Source organism: Chaetura pelagica, unplaced genomic scaffold, assembly GCF_000747805.2.
Source record: "Chaetura pelagica isolate M959 unplaced genomic scaffold, ChaPel_1.0 scaffold142, whole genome shotgun sequence".
Taxonomy (NCBI): domain Eukaryota; kingdom Metazoa; phylum Chordata; class Aves; order Apodiformes; family Apodidae; genus Chaetura; species Chaetura pelagica.
This window is the reverse complement of record NW_009952973.1, coordinates 4,052,294-4,065,259: the sequence shown is the minus strand read 5'-3', so window position 1 is coordinate 4,065,259 and position 12,966 is coordinate 4,052,294.

Sequence of the window (12,966 nt, the reverse complement as noted above, 5' to 3'; positions counted from 1 at the left end):
CAGGTGGACTGAGGATAGAGGTCCCCAGGTTAAGCCGAGAGAAACTAGGAGATTTGTTCTTCTGGGCAGCTTTTAGCTCTGCTGCTGTCCAGTACTAATGGGAATGTGCAAACCAGGGAGCAACAAAGATATTGATATTAGGAAGAACATCCTGAGGTGAGTTTAAGGAGCACACTGGGGCAAATTAAATTTTCAGCTCTTCATCCTGCTGTATTGAGGCAGGGATGTTAGCAATGTTGCAAGGACTCGGCTTCAGCCAAGCAATGCTTTTCTCCTCCTGTGGGAGCCACGACGGCCAACCGGCTGAGGACCTCTCACCTCTGGACAGAAACTGCCAAGCATGAACACAGCCAAGCTCAGGTGTCATCTGCACTTGCTGCCAGCCCAAGGCCCAGCAGGAGAATGCTACTCTCGGCTCAGAAACTGCAGCCCTGGAGAGGAGATGGCTGCGAGGACCATTTTCGCCACAGATAAAGCCATCCAGGTGAGCCTGGCAAAAATGAGGTCCTGCCTTGTGAAGATGCTGTAAGGGGGCAGCCGCACTTCCTTAGGGTTCTGGGGGATGCTAACAGCTCTAGTGCAGTATTGCACTGCAGATAACATAAAGATAAGTGGCACTCAGCTGCTTTTGTGTCTTCTCAGACACAGGATAGCGAACTGGGGCAGCTGACCTCCCATGGGAGTTCATTCCTCTCCTCGTCACGAGCTGGGCTGACCATGAGAGCTCGAGGCATGCACCAGGGACAGCCTCTCAGCAGGGTCAGCTTCCACTGAACTGCTGCACTTCCCAGCTGTGAGAAAAGAAGAGCCCCTTGCCTTTCTAATAGCAAAGGTAGACCTTGACCAGTTCCAGATACACTCCTGTTCAGCACATCCAAGAATTACACCTGAGGGATACCCAAGGTCCCAAACCTGATTTTAACTGATGGCACCAACAGTCTGGGAAAGATATTTAATTTACTCTTCCCCACTAGAAAGGTGTCAGACAATCTCTTGCTAGGGATTGTAACACCTTCCTTGCTTTTATCTCCCATTTTATTTTACCTGCTGTTATATTGTATTCCTATAATACTATGATGTTTTGCTTCAGTATGTTTTCAGATTTGTCTGAAGAGTGGGTTATGAGATAAATTGTATTTTTTAAGTGTTTTCTTTAGCCACTCGCAATTGATGGTACAATCTTTCTCTTACAGCACATTTATTTTCTCTTATTTATCTTTCATTTTCTGAATAGCCTGTTCAAAGAAAGAAAGCACAAATAAATTAAGGAGAGCAGAAACAGCCTATAATGTCAGAAAGCAATTCAGCTTGGGGTGCTTAGTACAGAGAACAAGCAGTCTGATGATGAAGATGATGGGTAACCCACAATGCTTCCTGCTTGTCTTCCCCAGAAAAGAGCTAATTCTGTCCCATAATTATGACCATACAAGAAAACTCACATAAAATCTGCTGAGGGCACAACCTGAAGGTCCTTAATTTGCAGATGAATGGTGCCAGCCCTACAGCTCCTCTGTGAAGCTGCCTGCCCAGGCTCTGCACCCTCCTCTCCAGTTTTGCCACCCAGCTGAGGTGCTTTCATGCACCTCCACAGAGCACACTCCCAAAGTAGACCTCTCCACCATTAGCATTTTGGGGTTAACAATGAGGAGGCTAGTTAGTAACCCCCTAAGCACTGTCCTTTATAAAACAAAGCCAGCACTTGAAAGGGGTATTCTATTTGAGGCTTTTTCTTCAGAAGAATTTTGTCTCACTGGGAAGAAATCAAAATGGACCTTCTTCATGCAGCATGATCATCAAGGCAAAAGGAAGACAGTGACAGCACAATGTGGCACACAGAAAAATGCATGGAAGTGGGCTTTTTGAGGGTTGCCAAACTGAATTTTATAAAGTTTAATATACCTTCTTTTTATTGCTATTCAGGAGGATCTAAGATGATATTCATCGTAAGCCAAAGGTTCATACTGAGACATAATGTAGAGCAATAAATGTGTTACTCAACAGGGCTATTTGAACCTTTTTGAATGTGGAAGCTTCTTTAAAATACATATTCCCTGCTGCAATGAAGTCATCTCTTCCATTAAATTAATCTCACTACTGATTTTGAGCATATGCTCACAATGACTCTCCAAAGAGATATTTGTTTGAACATGTGATTTTCTAACAAAGTGCTGCTCCATATTTCTGGAAATATGCTTAGCACATACAGTATTACTTTCAGTAAAAACAATCTTCCATATTTCAGGACAATTTTGGTATATTGTATGTAGCTGTACTTTTTATTTAAAATTAATATTTCACCTGATGCTTCAGATATTAAGCATTATGTTAATAGATAGCCATCTAAACGGAATTTGTTATGGGGACTCGGCAGGTGAGCTTAAGTCTGCCAACTACAAGAATCTTTTTCCTCCTCTGAAAGCTCTTGAGCTGACCACCATCAGACACAGGAAACACACTGGTGGACATCAGATCTGATTAGACAGGACAGTTTCTATACTATTATGTGAGTAAGAGAACTTGTGGTACCAGCCAGAGGTTTATAGTTCTTCAGTTTGATTCTGCCTTGGAAAACAAAAATAGAATACAAACCTCCTAGTAATTCTTGCTAGAGACTCTGCAGCAATGGGGAGTCACCCAGGTGTGTTGAGCTATACATAGCTGCACAGCTGCTTCATCTCTCCAGCTTTCCTAATTTGTGACAGAGTAGAGCCAGACCTGGCAGAGCCAGACCTTGACTGCAGCTGTTTTACTATGTGAAGAGCTCAAGGGGAGTTGAACAAAGTCCCTTGTCCTTGGGATTTTCCCAGTCTGACAACAGACATGTCACAGCTAGACCTTCATATATGTTTTCTCACCTTGAATGCAAGCAGAGTTTATCTAAACCAGATTTATTTTATGTATTCATGTATATATATATATCTACACACACAAGCATACATGCATATATACAAATAAATATCTATATGTGTATATAAATCTCCTCAATTCCTCTTCCCCTGCAGTGCAACGGAGAGCAGGGGATCTGCTAAATAGCTGGAACAGGTACAGCACCTACTCCAGCTGCCTCTGGCTGAAGCAACGTGAAAGGTGTGATCACCTCTGCAAGTAGCTTTGACTTCATCTTACAGTATTGTGTGTGTTTTAAACACTCCTGCTCTGAAATGAGTGACTACTTTCAGATAGCACATTTCAAATTAAAAATAAAATATTTTTATTTCCTGCTGGAAGACACAGAAGAATTACCCTGATAGGAAATATGTTTCAAAGTACATATTACATGCAGACATCTTGTATTGGTCATATAAGAATTCCTGTTGAAGATCTGACTTAATAGAATTTTTCTTATTTCAGTTCTGGGTTACTTGATTGTCATGATGACCCTTAACTAAACTGTTCTTCTGGATATCTGCAATTTTCTGACTGGTTTCCCTTTTTACAGTAACAGATCCTTGAAACAGTTAATCAATCAGCCATTTAGACTAAAGCAATTCAAGACTAATGTTCCAGTATGCTCAGACTGCGTTACTTGCAACTGTATTTGTAACTAAAATAAATGTCTCCCTTTTAGCGTGTATAAATGCAAATGTATAAAAAATGCATTTATGCACATCTTGAGATGTCAAATTCCAAAAATAATGTAAGAATAGTGAAACAGGAAAATAAATTGTTGCCCAGGAATCACAGGATGTCCTGCTTTGTTAGTGCTCATGTGTTATTTAAGTGTGTAATATTCAAAGCTAACAAAGTAGTTAAGAATTTGCTTAACAGAAAGATTATCTGCAGTATACATAGTTCTACAACTAATGAGAGTTATGGCTATAAATTAGTGCTCTTTAAATGCTGCCTTATTTTTAATAGCTCTCGCATATCTTTACACTGGATTATCTCAAAATATATTTAAAAAGCTGATTCTATTATTCTATTTAGCTACATTCCAATTAGCTAGTATTCTAATTAGCTACAATTGACCACTAGAATATATTTCATTTTGGTAGAGTGTCTCAAGCCAAATAAGTCAGAGGACAGGATCAAATAAATTTTATTAGTTAGAGTACAGACTAAGTTTTATTTAAAAGCTCTTCTACACAGCGATAGAGTGAACATTTCATTATCTGGAACCTCATGCTGAATCTAGGCAGAGTTCCTGAAATATTATCTTAATGCTCACACAAATGTAATTACTACTACATCAATATTTTGCATTCAAGCCTAATTACAGTACATGAATTAGAATGCTTCTAAAGAGATGTGCAGTTGGCTGGTTAGTAGACTTTGGCTGGCTGATATTACAATTGACACAGGACTGCAGCTTTGGCTGCTCCAATGTAAGCACACAATTTCAGGATCAGCTTTGCTGGTTTTGATAATTTAACAACTGTATGTCTACAGAGAGCTACCAGTCTTCATTTCCTGAAAGAAGCTCTCAAGGAAATCCTGACTCTTTCAGTTGGCAGTCTCATTTCAGAAAGGCAGAGTTTACCAGTTGCAGAAAAATCAACCAAGGTGTTTTAAGAGTGTTTTGCTTTAATGTGTTCCCTTCTCAGAGTTATTTGTTCCTAGCAGAGGTCATTGTAATGTCCCCATTCTGAGACCTCAAATCTGAGCTATCAAAGAAGGAAATGCAAATTGGAAAGGGCAGGTAGGACTCATCTCACTTTCCAGTAGTTTGTCATCATAAAAATTCAGACCAGATCTGTGTAGAAAAATAAGAATCAAACCCAAATTATCCTCCCTAACAGTTCCAGACATTACAGTCAGCAGAAAAGTCACCTTCCTATGGATATTCCAAGCACTAGATGATGGGGGAAAAAAATGTTCATTTTCTGGCATAGAAATTAGACTTGATCGTGGTTGGAAATCCCCAAACTTCTATACTATTTTCTACTCTTTATTAACAATCTTCTCATAGCTCCTGCAGAATCCCTGTACTGTTATAAAATATTCCTCCTAGAGTTTACTCTGATGCTGTGTAATGAGTGTTCATACAAAATAATTATGGCTTCAGTTTGTGTACTCATTGGTCTTCTTTTCCACAGAACCCAAATGCATGAGGACCAGTAAAGGGGCCATCTCCAAATGGCAGACAGAGACCACAGAAGTACCACACTGATGTATTGAGTATCATGCTCCCTGTCTTCAGCTGAATTTTTGTGAAATTATTTTGGAAAGAGATGGAGAAATGGAGGTTTCTTTGCTTCTTTCATCACTTCCATCTAAAAATATGGGTAAATATGAGGCATTCCGCATGTATTAATTTTATTCTTTGCATTTTCATCACCTGAACTTGAACTCCTGAAAAAGATCGAAGAAATGAGGTGGTTGTTACTAATATTGAACATTGCCTATGTCAAAGTCTAACTTCCAGTTTTGCAAACAATGATGACAAACTGAGACAATATAAATCAGAAGTGCAAGACTGACTTTGAAAATGACCTTGTTCTGTCCAGTAAAAGACTAAATGAAAGACTGAGGCACCTCAAGTGAAGGAGTTTAAGAGGCAATTAAGTCATGATCCATTAGTTCTGTATGAAAGAAAAATATGTCATAGTAGCAGACTTTTCAATCTAGCCAACATGGGCTCTCCAAGAGATAGAAGTGTGCTTGAGTGCTGAAATAAGTATCAGACTGCATTCTTTTTAAGATTATGTTTTTTAAATGAAGTTAACGAGCTTTCAGAGCAGATTACAAAGGACTGTGCTAAATTGTCTGCTATAAGGGCTCTTTTGGTGAAGACTGGCTGTTTCTGTAAGCAGTATGCTGAGCTGGCTCAAAATGGAAACCTCAGAGATTGTTTTCTGGCATTTGGGAGATGAAGAGTAAGCAAACAAAAGCTCCTTTTTACTTAAGATCTATGAGCCTTCTGGTCTGAGAGATAAAACTTTTTAGTGTAAATATAGAAGACAGCTACTTTCTGCCTTCAGACTACAAGGTCAGTACCAAATCTAACTTGTCTTTAAAAATGTGTTTTACCAGCTACTCCAGGACATGTGGATGGAATATATTTTTATCTCCACAAGCACTGTATTTCCTTCCGGGTTTTTATTCTCATTCCTGTTTGGTTGGCTGGTTAAATGCTCTCATATTCAAACCTTTTCTCCTGTCTCTCACTCTTGACTGATTCATAGTCCACTATGCAAGAAAATTAAAATTCATATTAACTTGTTAAATGTCAGCAATCTGAAGAATTCACAGGTCTATTTCAATTTTGATTTCTACACTGTTCTGACTTGATTATAAATCACCAACAAAATTAAACATGTGCACTGGGCATAATTTTTGCCTACATATTCAGTACAATTTTATGCCACTCACTAAATAAGTCCTTATGACCAGAGATGGTTATTTAATCTAACATAACAGGCTTATTCCTCTAGAAGAGCTTGTGTATCCTCTTGTAGGGTATTGTGGGATTTCAGGTCTTCATTTTTCATTTCATGCTTTAGCAGAACTACTTTACAATTTTTCTTACATATGCTTTTAGAGTAAAACACATACTGTGAATCCTATTGGCTTGTTTAAAATCTAGTACAGCCTGTGCCATAAAGCAAAACAAGGATCATCAGAGTCATTACGTAAATAAACATCATTGTTAAAATCTATTCAGTGCACAGCCAGGGGAGCCTGAAGCACTGTTTCTTCAAAGAAACACTGATTCTGCTCATTCCACAGTGAATACCAGAACAGATTGGCAGCAAAAGCCTCTGGGTCTGCCACATAGATCTTTCAAAATCATGTCGTTCTTGGCAATAGTACAATGAGACATCTAAGCTTCTCTGCCAGCTTAGTACTTTTGGCAGGAACAATTGTATCTAGCATAAAATACCAGTAATCAAGCTTGAGCAGCTTTGGTTTCTCCATCGTTTTCTATTTAAAAAAACTCCAGAAGCTAAAGATCAGAGACCTTGAAAATGTCTGTAATGCCAGCTCACACACCTTGGCACAGGATATTCTGTTTAAGATAATTTCATACAATAATAGAATTGTTAAGGTTGGAAAAGACCTTCAAGATCAAGTCCAACCATCCACCCTAAAGCCCCCAATCACTAAACCATCTCCTGAAACACCAGGTCTACCCATTTTTTTAACACCTTCAGGGATGGTGTCTCCACCACCTCCCTGGGTAGCCTGATCCAATGCCCATCACTCTTTCTGTGGAGAAATATTTCCTAATATCTACTTTACCGCTGGCACCATTTGACCTCATTTCCTCTTGTCTTATCACTAGTCACTACGGAGAAGAGGCCAACACCCACCTCACTACAACCTCCTTTCAGGTAGCTGTAGAGAGCAATGAGGTCTCCCCTCAGACTCCTTTTCCAGGCTGAACAGACCCAGCTCCCTCAGCCTCTCCTCATAAGATCTGCTCTCCAGACCCCTCATCAGCCCAGTTGCCCTTCTCTGCACCCTCTCCAGCACCTTGATGTCTTTCCTATACTGTGGTGCCCAAAACTGCACACGGTGCTTGAGGTAGAGGGGCAGGATCACCTCATTGGTCCATCCTGCTGATCACACTATTCCTGATGCAGGCCAGGATGGTGTCGGCCTTCTTGGCCACCTGGGCACTGCTGGCTCATGTTCAGCTGTCAATCAACACCCCCAGGTCCCTCTCTGCTGGGCAGATCTCTAGCCACTCCTTCCCAAGCCTGTAGTGCTGCCGGGGCTTGTTGTGGCCAAAGTGCAGGACATTTGGTCTTATTGAAACTCATGCCATTGGCCTTGGCCCATCGATCAAGCCTGCCTAGATCCCTCTGTAGAGCCTCCCTACCCTCAGGCAAATCAACACTTCCACCCAGCTTAGTGTCATCTGCAAATTTACTGAGGGTGCACTCTATCCCCTCATCCAAGTCATCAATAGATGTTAAGCAGCAGTGGCCCCAGCACTGAGCCCTGGGGAACACCACTCATGACCGGCTGCCAACTGGATTTAACTCAATTTTGCGCAACTCTTTGGATCTGGCCATCCAACCAGTTTTTTATCCAGCAAAGTGTATGCACATCCAAGCCACGAGCAGCCAGATTCTCTAGGAAAATGCTATGGGAAACCTTGTCAAAGGTCTTCTAAAGCTAAGGTAGACAACATCCACAGGCCTTCCCTCATCTGACAAGCAAGTCACCCTGTCATAGAAGATCAGGTTAGTCAAACAGGACCTGCCTTTCATGAACCCATGTTGACTGGGCCTGATCACCCAGTTGTTCTGCACATACCACATAATGGTACTCAGGATGATCTGCTCCATCAGCTTCCCCAGTACTGAAGTCAGACTAACAGGTCTGTAATTTCCCAGATCATCCATCCATCCTTTCTTATATACGGGGGTTACACTGGCTAATTTCAATCTGCTGGTACCTCTCCAGTCAGCCAGGACTGCTGATAAATGGTGGAAAGTGGCTTGGTGAGCATCCCCACCAGCTTTCGGCACTCTTGGATGCATCCATTCCAGCCACATAAATTTGTGCACATCTACGTGATGTAGCAGGTCACTGACCATCTCCTCCTGGATTGTGGGGGTATCATTCTGCTCTCAGTCCTTGTCCCCTAGCTGAGGGAGCTGGATTCCCTCTATATCACCAGTTCTGTTACTAAAGACTTAGGCAAAGTCATTAAGCACCTCAGCCTTTTCCTCATAGTTCGTCACCATATTTCTTCCTGCTTCTAACAGAGGATGGAAGGCCTCCCCAGTTTTTCTTTTTTTGTTAATACATTTATAGAAGCTTTTCCTGTTATTCTTTACCATGGAGGCCAGATTACTTTCTAGCTGGGCCTTGGACCTTCTAATTGCCCCCTCCTTCATAACCTCACAGCATTTTTCTATTCACTGTGAGTGGACTGCCCCTTCCTCCAAAGGCCATTTGAAAAAGATTCTCTTTTTCTCCCTGAGTGCCAGCCAAAGCTTCCTGTTCAGCCAGGCTGGTCTACTATGCTACTGGCTCACCTTACAGCAGATGGAGATGCCTTCTTCTGCACCTTCAAGACTTCCCTCTGGAACAGCAACCAACTTTCCTGGACTCCTGTGCCCTTCAGAACAGACTCCCAAAGGATTCTGGCAATCAGGCTACTAAACAAGTTAAAGTTTTCCCTTTGGAAGTCTAGGGTGTTTTGCTGCTCCCCACCTCCTGGCATCTCTAATAATATAGAACTCTAACAATTCATGGTTGCTGTGCCCAAGATGACCCTCAAATGTCACATCTCCTACCAGCCCTCCCCTGTTCACAAAGAGCAGGTCTGGTTGGTTCCCTCACCAGCTGTGTCAGTCATCCAAGTCATCAATAGATGTTAAGCAGCAGTGGCCCCAGCACTGAGCCCTGGGGAACACCACTCGTGACCGGCTGCCAACTGGATTTAACTCAATTTTGCGCAACTCTTTGGATCTGGCCATCCAACCAGTTTTTTATCCAGCAAAGTGTATGCACATCCAAGCCACGAGCAGCCAGATTCTCTAGGAAAATGCTATGGGAAACCTTGTCAAAGGTCTTCTAAAGCTAAGGTAGACAACATCCACAGGCCTTCCCTCATCTGACAAGCAAGTCACCCTGTCATAGAAGATCAGGTTAGTCAAACAGGACCTGCCTTTCATGAACCCATGTTGACTGGGCCTGATCACCCAGTTGTTCTGCACATACCACATAATGGTACTCAGGATGATCTGCTCCATCAGCTTCCCCAGTACTGAAGTCAGACTAACAGGTCTGTAATTTCCCAGATCATCCATCCATCCTTTCTTATATACGGGGGTTACACTGGCTAATTTCAATCTGCTGGTACCTCTCCAGTCAGCCAGGACTGCTGATAAATGGTGGAAAGTGGCTTGGTGAGCATCCCCACCAGCTTTCGGCACTCTTGGATGCATCCATTCCAGCCACATAAATTTGTGCACATCTACGTGATGTAGCAGGTCACTGACCATCTCCTCCTGGATTGTGGGGGTATCATTCTGCTCTCAGTCCTTGTCCCCTAGCTGAGGGAGCTGGATTCCCTCTATATCACCAGTTCTGTTACTAAAGACTTAGGCAAAGTCATTAAGCACCTCAGCCTTTTCCTCATAGTTCGTCACCATATTTCTTCCTGCTTCTAACAGAGGATGGAAGGCCTCCCCAGTTTTTCTTTTTTTGTTAATACATTTATAGAAGCTTTTCCTGTTATTCTTTACCATGGAGGCCAGATTACTTTCTAGCTGGGCCTTGGACCTTCTAATTGCCCCCTCCTTCATAACCTCACAGCATTTTTCTATTCACTGTGAGTGGACTGCCCCTTCCTCCAAAGGCCATTTGAAAAAGATTCTCTTTTTCTCCCTGAGTGCCAGCCAAAGCTTCCTGTTCAGCCAGGCTGGTCTACTATGCTACTGGCTCACCTTACAGCAGATGGAGATGCCTTCTTCTGCACCTTCAAGACTTCCCTCTGGAACAGCAACCAACTTTCCTGGACTCCTGTGCCCTTCAGAACAGACTCCCAAAGGATTCTGGCAATCAGGCTACTAAACAAGTTAAAGTTTTCCCTTTGGAAGTCTAGGGTGTTTTGCTGCTCCCCACCTCCTGGCATCTCTAATAATATAGAACTCTAACAATTCATGGTTGCTGTGCCCAAGATGACCCTCAAATGTCACATCTCCTACCAGCCCTCCCCTGTTCACAAAGAGCAGGTCTGGTTGGTTCCCTCACCAGCTGTGTCAGGAAGTTGTCTTCGACACCTTCCAGGAACCTCCGGGACTGTTCCCTCTCTGCTGTATTGTAGTTCCAGCAGATGTCAGGGAAGTTGAAGTCCCCCACAAGAACAAGAGCAAATGACTGAGATTTCACCCAGGTATTTATAGAACCATTCATCCACCTCACTGCCCTGATTGGGAGGGCTATAGCAGACTCCCACAGCAATATCAGCCTTGTTGGCCTTGCCCCTAATCCTGATCCAAATGCACTCTACCTTGTCATCCTTACAGTCTACTTCTAGACATTCATAACAATTCCTAATGGCTTTGGACGTAGAGCTAAGCATGTAAATCTGAATTAACCCAAGCTTAGAACTGTCCAGCTTGAATCTCAGCCTACAATCATGCTTTCACAGGTGTTTACACCTTCTCAGATTATCACAATGAGGTCCAGCCACGTAAAAAACACAAGCGATGCCAGTGTAGCATCCCGGATTCATGTAGAGAGTGGGGGACCCAAATTAAATTCCTCTCTTCCCTGGGAGAACTCTTTATTAGATGCTGCCTTCTGCATAATTCTAGCACTTCAGTGTACACCTATTTAATTCATCGTGGCAGCCTGTTAGGAATCAAGGCCAGATTCACATTTAAACTATTCAAGGCCACCACCTTTTAGAGCAGCCTAAATGCATACACTGAGCAAAACACAATGCATCTATACTGTCTATCAGGCATGAACTGTGGATCATAGAGTCATAGAATGGTTTGGGTTGAAAGGGACCTCAAAGATTATCTAGCTCCAACTTCCCACTAGACCACATTGCTCAAAGTCCCATCCAACCTGGCCTTGAACACTTCCAGGGATGGGGCACCCATAACTTCACTGGGCATCCTGTTCCAGTGTCTCATCACCCACACGGTGAAGAATTTCTTCTTAATGTATAACCTAAGTCTGCCCTCTTCCAGGATCCAGGCTACCTTTTGAACAATGGCTGTGTCTTCTCTCAGAGAGAGCACTCTGGCTTGTTCCAGACAGAAATCAGAAAAAATCCAGATGTGTATGTGGTTGGGCAATGAGAGGATTTGAGCCGCAGAGCAAAACACAGAATAAACCAAGCTGATGCAGTATTTGCCTCCAATGCAGCTGCTTCAGTTCCTGTGGAGTATTCAACTCTCAGTTAGACAAACACAACTGAGGAAAAGCTGAAGCCTGACTCTCTTAGATGCCCACATGAGAGGAGGACTTAGGTTCCAGTTCTTTAGCTGACTACGAGAGTTTTCTGTCCTGTCCTTAGAGCCCCTGGAAACAGAGTGAGTCTGGCTCCTCTTTAGTGTAAGTCAGCAAACCCTCCTGCACTGATCCTACCCAGTGACTGTTTTGCTGTTTCTTGGAAAACAGGAGCTGGTTTTACAGGAGACATTTCATTCCTAAAAATACACACTAGCACTAGTGACGACAGTTTCATCTGCACAATGGAAAAGGGATTTTTCATTAACTTTTGTGAGCAACTGAAGGGATATCTAAGATCCTCTGTATTCAAAGTACATTTTGGGGGAAGTTGGGTTTGTTTTCTCATCACTTAACTAGGGAACACAAGGGCATCATGTGAATTTTTGTCTCTCTGCAAAATGGCTGATATAGATACCTATACTCAGGAGACTACACAGGACTGTGAATCCAGACGGAAGCCAAGAGCATCTCTGCAGCCAGATCATGTAGGAGCTTCAAGTGGAAAGGGACCTTCCGAGTTGCCAATCCCAATCATTAACTTTCAGCCATAAAAATGCATTTTCATCATTTTGCTGGTAGGGTGATCCAAAGCCATATATTTGATCTCTTGAACTCTTGCCTGGGGTGATCTTCTGTAAATGAGGAACCAGTGGTCCCCTGAGAGGTTGTTAACTGTAAAAACAGCTGTTCCTTAACCACCCTGGCCAATGCACTGCCTCTGCAGGGTACAGTCCTCTGACCTGACTGTCACAAGGATCTGCTGCTCTGAAACTAGAAATGTTCACAATCCACTCTAAATTTATGCCTTGTCAATTTTCTCAACTTGTTCTTGTGCCAGCATTGTTTTTTATAAGTAAGCAGCTTTTTTCCCTCTTGGGAGGAAGCTCTTCTCCCACTTGTATTTATAAACAGTGGTCACACACTGCCTCAGCTTTTATTTTCTTACATGAAAGATCCACAGTCTTTTGTTCTCTCTCATATGATAGTTTACTAGCCTCTCAGTTCAGAGCAATCATTAATAAGCACCTGCTAACTACATTTCATGGTATAACAACCTTAAGACCAAAAAAAAAGAATAAATGTTATTCTCTGTGC